Raw genomic sequence first — 12,157 nt, forward strand, 5'->3', positions numbered from 1 at the left:
CATTTGCATGATACTTTAAAAGGGTATCTTGTATTCCATAAATCTATTTAGACTGTAACTTTCCAGTGTGACCTGCCATTTAGGTTTTTTTTTTTTTTAATAGAGGTATATAATTATTCAAAATATTAACTACTACTTATATAAAAATATTACAACCTAATGGCCTTGTTCAATACCAATTTCAAGTGTTTTAAAGATAGGTACTTCACTTTTAAAGTCTAAAATGCTATGTACAATTGATATTCAATAGGACTGAGCAATTTTATGCCCTAGTTTGGGTAGCACTAACTTCACTTTCAGTGGAAAGACCTAGTGAGACAGGGCACCAATTATAAATGGCATATTGTGTACTAGATTAGAATGTGCAAGTACTTAAAGATGCTGTGAGTAATGATTGAATTAAAAAAAATGTATCTATGTGTACCACTGAAATAACATGAAGAAATATATGGAAATCCTTTTTTTTAACTAAATGAACATCTTTTCCCCTTAAATTTTTTTAAAGGGGCCACCTAATGATCTTATTTATATTCATATAGAGAAGTTGCTTGGAAGAGATTACAAATAACTGGATTTTTGTCTTAAAGTGCAACGTTCAATGACTACTGTTATTGCATATATATTCATTTAGAGAGCCTAAGGTCAGAATTTGTTGATGATAAGAGCATACCTGGGTGCGATAAGATGGACGGAATAAATTTAAGTGTGTAATTGAAGTTGATAGGATTATTTCTTAGGTATATGTCAGATCTGTTTTAAAGTTTGCTTCTCTTTAAAAAAAGAGAATATATTAATTTTTCTAATTTTGGGCAGCTTTACCTTTTCTTTAGAATGCACATCTTTCTTGAATACCTATTATGACACGTGAAATAACTGTATTACATAACTATGATTAAAGAACTATGTAAAACTGCAAGACACATCTAAGTGATAGGAAAATTATAAGTGGCATGAAAACTTGCTTAGAACGCTACCTAATTTATTCAATAATTTCAAACTCAAATCTTTGGTAAATACAGTAGACTAAATTAGTCATCAACCTATACCAGGACACTACGATCTATATGCTAACAAAACTGATGCAGAGAACAGTTACTAAGTCTCTTGATCATTTTACTGTATATGTTTTTTTAAAAAATCTTCATTTTAAGACTGTTAAGAAATAGGAAGTGGCCAATAAACTTAGCTAGTTCCAAAAGTATACTTGGATAAGTTACCATGCATTTAGTATTATACAAGTCTTATTTTTTGGTTGAAATCATAAGTCACCAATCATTTTTGGGTAATGAATATGGCTGAATACACCAGAAATCAAAATCATAGTACTATAAAACTGCACATCATAAAATCAGCAATCTATCTTTTCAGTCACTGCCGCTCAAGTATTCCCAGAAATGAGCCGTAATGTATGCTTTAGATATATACAGAATTGTCGCATAGAAAAAATCTAAGAAATTGAAATTGGAGTATTAAAATAAAAAAAAAAGATCTAAGCACTAAGAAGTGACTGAAGGCTTCAGACTAACATGCAGGAATTGATCAAGACAAGCAGATCTATATTTCTGAGTAAGTCACCATAAGCAAAATAATCTTTTTTAAATAATTTTTTTCTTTCAAAAATCAGCAGTTGATCAACGTTTTTAGATTTAAATTAATGTATCTTAAAAAAATCCCAGACTGTTATGTTCTTTATTTTTAATTATCTTTAAATCTGTAGTCTCTTCTATTCTCCAATTTGTACATGTTTTGGCATAAAATCTGAAAATGTCTAAGTAAATGGCACTGAGATACTTCCTTGTACAGTCTACTGATAACCTAGCATCAAACTCCTTTTATGAAATTCTCTAATCAGCAGCAATCCTAACTTGAATATAAACAGTAGGATATGATCTTTTCATTTTGAAAGATTTTGACCACTGGCAGACCCCAAAAATCCAAACTGCTCTCCCATAATTTCTTTGGTGACACAGCAGTAACAGGATACAATGCCTCCGCCACCTCCAAACCCCGTAAATATTGTTTTACAGACCGTTAAAAAAATAGCTATTTAATACATAATAGAGGAGGCCCTCTGACAAAGATTTTATATTTTACTACAACTGTGTTTTCTGATGAGGACAAGAAACATCATATATGCCCATATACGAGAAACATCTTTACATCAAATAATAAGATTAAGCTTTGATGGCTTAATTGAGAAAGATCTCAATTCCAGTTTAAAAATTTAACAAGCTATTTTTGAAGAAGTCATGTATCTAGGTAATATGATACAAACTGTGGTTAAGTTGTTGCTCTGCTTGGGCTACCAGGTCCAATATGGTAACGCTGCTTTTTGCACCCCTGAGAGCTTTTTCAGAGATAGCTCCATCTACACAGGGAACTGTGTTGTGGCGCAGAGACATATTCCAAGAGAAAATGTTGAGGAGAAGGAAATTAATTTCAATAAATAAATGAATAAATATGGAAAGTAGGACATAAATTATGGGTAGATTTAGTACACTGTTACTGTAGCAAGTCAACTGAGAATGACTGTGTGGCTGAGCTATTCTTCCCTGCTTTCAGAGCAGCCGGTTATTAAGATTAATGACTTTTGTATGCAAAAGGGTCCTGATCTTCTGGACTTCTTGGCTCTAAGCGCTACAGAAAACATGATACCCATATTACTTAGTTTTATCCCCACAACTAAGATAGGTACACATGCTATATGCAGCTGTGAAACATTTCAAAAAGATTATTAACTTCGCTTGAAGTTAATCTGCTGAATGAAAGTCCTAGAAAAAAATGTAACTGAGTTTTAAGAAAGAAGTATGAATTGTATCAGAAACAAAATTAGGAGGACAGTCATACCTTTAGGTACACATCACTGAAACTCTCCTTTTCAGCAACAGGAATGGACTGCATTTATTTGAAAGGACACTTTGACTTCAGATCTTTATGTTTTGCTGGAATACTCAAATACAGCAAAACATGCTGCTACATAAAATAGACAGAAACACAAAAAGATATTCTGGGATGCAATTCTTCAGTGTTTTCTATTTGGATTATCAAAACAGTGTATCTTTTAGCTCAATATACTGGCACAGAAAACTACTAAGAAATTGTCTCTCCAGAAGCATAATTTTATTACCCTAACTATTCATAAACTTTGTATTTGAACAAATTAATTACATTACATAAAGCAAATCATACACATCATTAATGAAAAGTATGACTTCTGATGACATAGGCTACTACTTAGATGATTATTATGGAAGTGACTTTATACAAAAATGACAATAATTAGCAAAAAGCAACCCTAGAAAGCTTTCACTCCAACCATTATTTGGCTAATCTTACCTAGAAATAAAAGGTCTGTTTTGTCAGATTACATGTGCACAGACAGCTTTACAAATCAATAAGCACACACAGTATGAATAAATTTAAATCTGGAAAATAATTTAAAAGATTTCATATTTGACAGAAGCACATTTTGCTTTGTCATTCTTTCTTAGTTTCTGTATTATCAAAACGCTCCAAGCAGGTGTAAGCTTTGGTAAAGGTCAACACAGTAACAGGCATCTCACTTGATATTTGACTAGCATGGGGTCTATTAATAGCATAATGTTCTAACAAACAATACATGACGTTTTAAATACCGTTTGAATTTTTTATCTCCTATACATTCAATATTGTATTGGGTAATCTCAGAGAAAGGAGTTTAACAGTTTTAATGAACTGATAATCAGAAAATACATCACAAAAATAAAATGCTTTGGTTAGGAGAAAGCAACAGCAATGCATCTGAAAACAAGGAAGTCTCAAGAAAGAAAAAAAATCTCTGCCTATACATGCTTTGCTAAAAGTCTCTTGACACAAATAAAAGGATCCTCCCCAACATATGGAGGAGTTGCTATGCCCTTCCGGGGATGGTCTGTAGCTATGTTCACCTCAGGCACGCCAAGGAGAGGTGAATTGTCAAATGTAATTTCAATCATTGGGTGGTTTGGTTGAGGCAGGATTAGTTGTATGCAATCATGATAGATAGTTTATCCCAGCCCCAAACTGCCGCTTGGGAAATCTTGCACGCAAACGAACAGAAACTCAGTCATTATTAGTGTCAAGAAGGTATACAGAGGCAAAATTTGGTTGGCAGCCAGGCAAGATGAATCAAGGCGAAAAAGTGACCAATTGTATGTTCAAAATGGAAATTGATAGGCATGTTGTAGTTTGGAAAGATTTTAAACAGCAGAAAAGTCATACATTATTAATTATTCAGAGATAAATATTTAAAAAGTCTTTCTCTTTGGAGAAATGCAATTTTAAAGTCAATGTAAATTACATGTATAGTGTCCCAATTTTAAATCTTTATCCCAGAAGCTTTATTGTGGCAGTCCAGAGCACTTATTTTTATAAGATCTTAAATATTCAGTAAAAATATCACAAATTAAAAATTATTCACCACCTAAACACTTAGTGTTGCTGAAGCATTTGGAAGCAAAGTAGCTGCTGTAACCCCTAGAAGTGGAGTATAACAGTCATATTTATCATCTTTACCTTCTCAAAGGTATCTAACTATTCAACGAACAAAACGGCAAAATACACCTGTGTGAGCAATCGCAATCCTTGGTTCTTTAATAAATAGCAAAAAATTTCTAAAAGAGAATGTCCTCAAGTTTCGTTGCCTGAAGTGATATGCTCTGACAAATCTAACAGCTCTTTCTGTGTCATTCCTAATGCACTTGTCACTCAGTATTATCCATCCTCATTAATGACAATGGGAAAGTTTATCTTGGGAACACGTTTTAAATCATCCACTCTTTACAATGGGACCATGAAATCTCTTACAAAACATGAGGCGGGAACTACTCTGACAACAAAACCCCTTCCTGGCAGCTTTACTCTTAATTCCTGCTCAAGGAAGAATGTGTATATCATAAAACCATACGGAGCAATATATTAGATGAAACTTGAGGCAAGAATAGCTAGTTTGATTTTGCAAGATAGGAAGTATTTTTACAATTTTTTTTAGGCTGCAAACAGTAAATCTTTTAAGGAATGTATTTCTGTATAGAACCATACTTCACCTTTTAGCAAACAAAAAATTCCAAAAATGCTTCAAAATACTCAAAAATAGTTTGAACGATCATTAACTAAACCCTTCATATAAACTGTGCTACCTCTCTCAATAATAGTTGATTGCTAATTGACTATTTCTGCCTTTTTAGAAATGCTACTTTATCTGTAAATAGTTTTAAGTAGATATTCACATTGTAAATTTAGCAAGACTCCAGTTTTGCCTGTCTCCTGTAAATACTCTGCTTTGGTTGGCAGTGCTGAAAACCAACAGCCCTCTCTGTCAATGCTAGGCACTTGCAAAAGATAGAGCACCTATTCATCTTACTTTGGATGATATAATGTAAAAACTGCAACATCACTTGCCTTTCTTTTCATAATCTCATTGGTAAGAAATAACACCAACAATCTTCCATAAAAGCAACAGTTAACACACCTTAATTTAATGTCTTCTCTTACATTACCTTCAGTAAATGGTAATAATTTGGCTCAATTCAAAAGGTCACAACATAATTTCAATACACAAACCTGAGAAACCAAAAATAATGAAAAACAGATAACTGATGCAAGACAGTATTCCAGATGGGTATATTTGAACGAGCACACACAACTCCTAAACCGAATGTGCAGAATAACGTATCTATCATAAACTATGCAAATACACATCATAGTGTGGAAGAGCAAGACAGGAGAGGCAAAAGTACAGCGAACACGGTATAGGTACAATTTTGTAGTTCAGACTACACTAGGACATAACTAACCCACTGACAAAATCCTTTCAATGTAACCCTTCTACCTTAAAACCTTACTCTAAAACCCAGCGAAAATTGTCCTTTGTAGGTTTAGTGGGGTTCAGTAACCTGAATCAGTTTCTCATGGCTTTTCCAAAGTCAGAATGCCCTTTCTAGGTCATTTTAGGATCAGGAAAGAGACAACACAGACCCAAGCCCACCTCAGAACTGTGTCTCTTTCCATACTATCACTGTTTTCCTGAGAGATCTCAAAGAAGTAGCCCATGGTTTCTTCAAATAAACAGAACAAGATCAAGTCAAATCTTCCTTTACTGTTTCCATGAGTTATTTAAAAAAAAGAAAGAGAGAGAGAGAGACTATTTTCAGACTATTTCTCAAGATCTTAGTAAGCAGAACTGGTTATCTGCAAATACATGCTTTATTAAAAGAAAAATTACAAATAATACTGCTTTTTAATTTAACTGATGAGCAATATGAGAAATACCTCATCAGTAATTTCCTGTCAAAACACATAGAAAATCTGGAAAGAATAAAACTTAAGTAAAACACTAATAAAAATAAAACAATGTGAATGTTCAGATATTTTGAAATCACTACTTTAAGGACATATATAAAGTTAACTAAACTAAAATAAAAATGAGTCTAAAATGCATTTAAAGACAATCCTCAATTACAAAATGCCTCTTTAGTAAAGCAAAATGTGAATTCCATTTAACTATGCAGCTTTTCGAAGCATCACGAATCTCCTGTTAGTTACTTACTGGAATGTCTGCACACATTCAATATTTATGCTGTCTTTCTCTCTATCCATTTTTAAACAGAATTAAAGTAACTAAAACTCTGCCAATAAAATGACAGGAAGACTATTTTTAGTCGAGATGATGATGCAGACCTAGCACAAACAGCCCATGGCTATGCTACTGTTGAGGATCAAATCTAGATACAACTATTAAATTTCCTTCTTATTAATTCCTTATTTGAACAGTAACAAGAATTACAAATTAAGCACTGGTTCATATCTCTTAATAAACACTCATCCTAGATGCAGGATCATTCTTCCCTACGTTACTGCAGCAGAAGCTCATGTAACTGCTGTCACATTACTCTGGTAGCAGCAGGTTTGTTGGAAGGGCATTTGAGGCAGCACAGGAAACCTGTAACCAGCCCAGAACCACAAAGCCTTATTTTAAAAGGTGAGAGGTACTGATTAAGAAGGATATGGTGTTACCTTAGGGTCTCTAGATTGCAGACCTGAGATGTAACTGACTTAAGAAACTAAAGAGTTTATTGATTAAGCAACACACTACTAAAAACCTAATAAATCACTGAGAGAAGAGATGAAACCAATGGATAACAGACACCACACAATGAAGAATCGAATAAATGCTACTGAGCTGATAAAATATGGTAGCTAAGGTAGCTGTGGCCACATCTAAGAGTAGCCTTTCCTTGGTTCAAGAGCCAAAGGTGCAACTTCACCAGTCCCTATTTTCTTTCTGCTCCAAACCTGCAAGGGGGTGGTGAACACTTAACAGTTCAGAAGGATGGCCATGTCTTTAGGCTAATGAGAATAGCAGAACAGTCTTTCCTTGGTGAGTGTTTTTCAGTCTTACGCGATACATGATTTAAAATTAGAAGTGGTGAAAATTACATTAAATCATTATATCCTGTTATAACCATAGGCACTTCAGGCTGCATGGTAAAGCCCTCAAAAGCAAGAAATACATAAGCTTAACTTTTCCTTTTGTTCATCTAATGGTGCGTTGGCTCACAAATAAAAGCAAGTAAGGGTGCATGTCCAAAAAATATACTCTACTAGAACAGTGTAATCCTTGCCTAACAACAGTGGGATGCAACTGCTGTTTTAAAAAAAAAAATTCCAGCCATTCATGGACTTTAAGCCTATCTGCCAATGGCTTATTTCTCAACTCCAGCAGGAGAGCCTATAGCCAACCCAATGACAAGGCAGTTCACTGGACAGCAATTATCCAGACACATGGAGTGTATTGCTTACAAATATGTAATTAGAATTTTAATTCAAAACTGTGATCGATATTCTGTGTATATAACGAAGACTTTAGAAACTCCCCCTGAAACATTCAGCTGACATGCTCAAGATGTACACCTCAAACATTCATATGCAAGTCACATAAGGCCTTTTTTTTTTCCAAGCAAGTGAATGTACAGCTCCTCTGTAAACATTACTGCAAACCTTAAAACTTTAACTATTAAGCAATTAGGTTACTTAACCAATAGTAGGCACAGTTTTGGATGCAAGGTGAGTTCTCCGTCACAGCAACATTCATGTGCTTTCCATTTAAAAGTGACAAACTAGCTTTTTTTGTTTTCTGTTTTTACTTTTAAATATGACTCAAGCAGACATATACACCGCCCAAAGATTAGTGATTTAAGAAGAGGGAAAGATCACCCTTTTTGGTAGCTATTTTCTAAAGGTATGAATTTTATAAACCTCGGTAATTTTCATTAAAACAAACCTGAAGCAGGATAAAAGAAGCTAGAGAGCCCACAGACAATATGTTCATTAACTAAAGAAAACAGATTTCTCAGACCCTAAGTTTCTGAAATGAGACATTTAAAATAAATCATTTTTAGAGACTGTTATTAGCTGTTTGCTGGAAGTCAAGCAGTCTGTGGCTAGAACATGCTGGCACCCAAAATCACCGTGTTTTATTTATTTATGTATTTATTTATGGACATTGATACAAAGCTCTAGTTACTGTACACAATACAATTCCTCTTCATCCTCTTCCAAAGGAAGGGCTGAGAAAAAAGGAGCTGAACTTTTACTCAGTAATATCGTCCAAATTCAACTTATTAGTATGAAGGGGGGCTAATATTATGTTATTAAGCTGACAAGAAATATGTCCTTAAATAGAGTAAAATATATTTTTCTTCTTGGAAGTAGTCTTACTTGAGATATTGATGATGGTTCTTTAACAAGCAATGAGATGTTTTACACTGTATTAGGCATGACAAGAGAGTCCTTTGAAAACCATATATAACACCAACCAAAAAAAAATGAAGTTAAAAAAAAAATCAAAGGATGTGACTGGGAAGAACCGCGTGAAAGATAGCAATGAAGATGGCATGGCCAAAATCTAAGCTTATGTATGCCTTAGGCACTGGGGTTCTCAGTCATTTTGCTTTGACAATCTACTTTTTATACACCTCTTTTAGCCAGGAATATCAATATAAAGTGTACGCTGGAATTCAGTCACAAATAGTGCCCCATAATTTGGCGAAAGCTGAAAGCAATATGTACACAACAGTTACAAAACAGTTTTCTTCCTTACAGTATTTTGTATTTTACGTATATTATTTTCTCTTGTCCTATTTGTGGCACTTTTGTTAAGTCTTTCATACTAAGAATAATAAGACTAGGTTGCCCTCAGTAAAAAAAAAAAAAAAACCACTAGCATGTACCTATATATTGACAGTTTAGGGTAATCTTTCAGTAAAATAAACAGATCAGCAAAATGGCAAGGAGCAGCTGTTTTTGCAGAGGTGAAAAATTTAAAGAAACTACAAAATTGTGGTTTCCTTACAAAGTTACGTTCATCCAGAATCACAGTTTTCTTAAGACTGGAAATGTTAAGCATTAGACTTGTTAAACTACAATGTGCATAATTAAAACAGTTTGGAATTTGTTTGATTAAGTATGTTACTAGTCATAGCGAACATTTTGCACACAAAACGCCATATTTTAACCTTTTCTCAGTTTTAGATGGGGGGCTACCAGTTTCCTGGTTACAGAGTACTTTGACCCTCTTTCTGCCCAAACACCTGTAATCAAAAGCATTACAAACAGTACTGAGACAAAAAGATCTAGTTGGTTGCCCCACTCTTCCGCCCTTGATAAGGTTTCCTATTCTCATTTTTTCACTAACAGCATTGAACTGCTACTTCAGTGCTTCAGTGCATTTCAGCAAGGTTCATATATCATGTAGGCTTGTGGTTTAGAAAGTGTGACTTCCCCAAGAAAAAAAAAATCAAAGCTTTTATTTTTATTTTCCTGCATTTCCAGAGATATATAAAATTTAGATGTCTGTTTTACCACGTAACAGCAAGACTGAATTCATTATTGTTTGTAAAATGAGAGCATTATACAAGTAGGAAATAGCTTATTTAAAAAAAAATTGTTGGTATTTTCAAAAGCATTTAATGGAATTGCAGTCAGTTCCTAATGAGAGCTAGTATGAATGTGCTGTTTAGCCCTCTTTGCTTCTTCTAAAACACTCACAGTCAATATCCTTCTAACTCACATCCAAAAATCTTTGTCTAAAGAGTGCTAATATTTTAGTGAAAATATATTACTTGCAGATAAAGAGTTTTTTAATCATTACTAGCCAACATTTTTAAGAAAGGTCTCTGTAGCCTACTTGTCTTCTAATACTAAGAAACTAGGAATATGTCAACTAATTTATTTGTCAGGCAAATACAAGATAAGTTGACCCATTTATTTACAGACTGAACAAGGCCAATCCATTTCATGGCTGCAGCACTGACCCTTAACACAGAGCCTGTGAATGAGCAGTCCATTACAATATGTACAACTGACCTTTAATTGCATTAATGGCTTTGTTACATGTTCTTTCATTGCTACAGGACAATTATGGTATAAATATTTCTAAACAACATAATTATTTGTTTAAATAAAAACATATACGAGTTTAGTTTACTGACAAGGAACTGCAGAGACACTGTATCATAACATGAAAGGAAAAGTTTTGAATAATTCAATGGAACCTCTGAGGTTATACTTGTAAAACATCAAACAAAAAGTAAAACTAATTTAAATTACGAAATAAATTCCAGGTTATTACAAAGCTTAATATGCAATCTAAAAGTTAATGTTACCTTTCTGTATTAATCTTTAGGATAGCTAAACAAAATAATTTACATTCTTTAGTATTAAACAATGAGAAGCTATTGGTGAAATTTTTAAATAAAATTTCTTCGCATTTTTGCTTTACAATATACAAGTGTTCTGAAATTGAATATACTGTGTAAAACTTATTACTTGATTTCAGTTCTACATATCAACAGCATTCAAAGTTTTTTTCTGTTGTAAAAAGGGGCATTTCAAGTATTGTTTTACTCCAAGTTATTATAATTTAAAAATAATCTCCTAAAACTTTATCTAAATTGTACTGTCACAATTTAAAACACGCTTATTTATTCAAAATTGTTTGAAAGAATGTAATACATTTTTGACAGGCAGTCTTTTACAATATTGAAATCAAATCCTTGATTTCATCAAACCCTTCATATTCTGTGCCTTATTCCTGGAAGGCTCATGCCAGAATGATTTAGTTTGATTTTCTTTAACAATGGTAGGTTGGCTTGACAGCATCTGACAAAACAATTCACTGAAGTACACCATAGCAGGTAAAGAGAACCTGAACTGGCTACCAGATGAAATAATGCAGAATGGAGCTTGGAATTATGACAGAATTAGTTTTGCAAGAGAATTTTTTTTAGGTACTATTAATTTTAGATAATAAAATGGTATAGTATGGTACTTACTGTCTCTTGAACTATGTTTAAATAAGCGAGGGCTAATGTCTCTATTAATATCATAGGGGAAATGGACAGGAAAATCAATGCAACTGTGCCTGGTTTGGCACAAATTTCCTTGGAATTTTATTAAAATGTTTTACCTCTCTGTGTTATAAAGTTTAGTTTTCATCCAGAGTTCCCTGAATTTGAGTCCCTGAGCTGAAGTGGAATGTCCAGTACCAAAGCTTTAAATAGCAGAATAGTAGCTGTCCAAGGCGAGCTGAGGAGGAGGAATTTTTCCATGTAATCACCAAGCGGACTTGTGTTCTCAAATACATAGAGACCGGATGCCCAAAAGATTTTATCCCATTGGAAAAGTAGAGAACTACACTTTCTGTAATACTTCAAAAGACATTCTATCTTGCCTTTAAGCCAGGAATACCTGTAAAGTTTTATCCATGTTATAAGCCGGTCAGACAGCCGGACAGACAGCCGGTCACAACATTGCTACCCTCCACCTTGGAAAAAGGAGGTGCTATTCTTAGGCTATAAGGTCTTAACATGGGTTCAAGAATCATAATGACGTCAGCGCATGGTCTCAAAACACAAAGAGTGCTTTTACATACCTAGGCATATTTTACGAGGTTCCCAGTATGAATAATACATATAGTGTATTATACGAGCTCTGCTATTAGACTACGAACTTCATCTCAGTGAGCAGGAATGTATTTCCATATTTTACTGATCAATTGCTACAGAACTTTCACCAACAAGCAATGTTTTGCCTTTTAACAGTTCTAAACCTCAGAGACTGTTTTCTTTAAAATATTGCC

General features: G+C 33.8%; 1 protein-coding gene across 1 annotated transcript in view; it reads right to left on the minus strand.

Annotated features, from left to right (window-relative positions):
• Positions 1-12,157, minus strand: part of ELP4 (elongator acetyltransferase complex subunit 4) — a 164,050-nt gene that overhangs the window by 68,243 nt on the left and 83,650 nt on the right. The gene's annotated exons all lie outside the window — the stretch shown is intronic.

Source organism: Struthio camelus, chromosome 5 (genome assembly GCF_040807025.1).
Source record: "Struthio camelus isolate bStrCam1 chromosome 5, bStrCam1.hap1, whole genome shotgun sequence".
Classification (NCBI taxonomy): domain Eukaryota; kingdom Metazoa; phylum Chordata; class Aves; order Struthioniformes; family Struthionidae; genus Struthio; species Struthio camelus.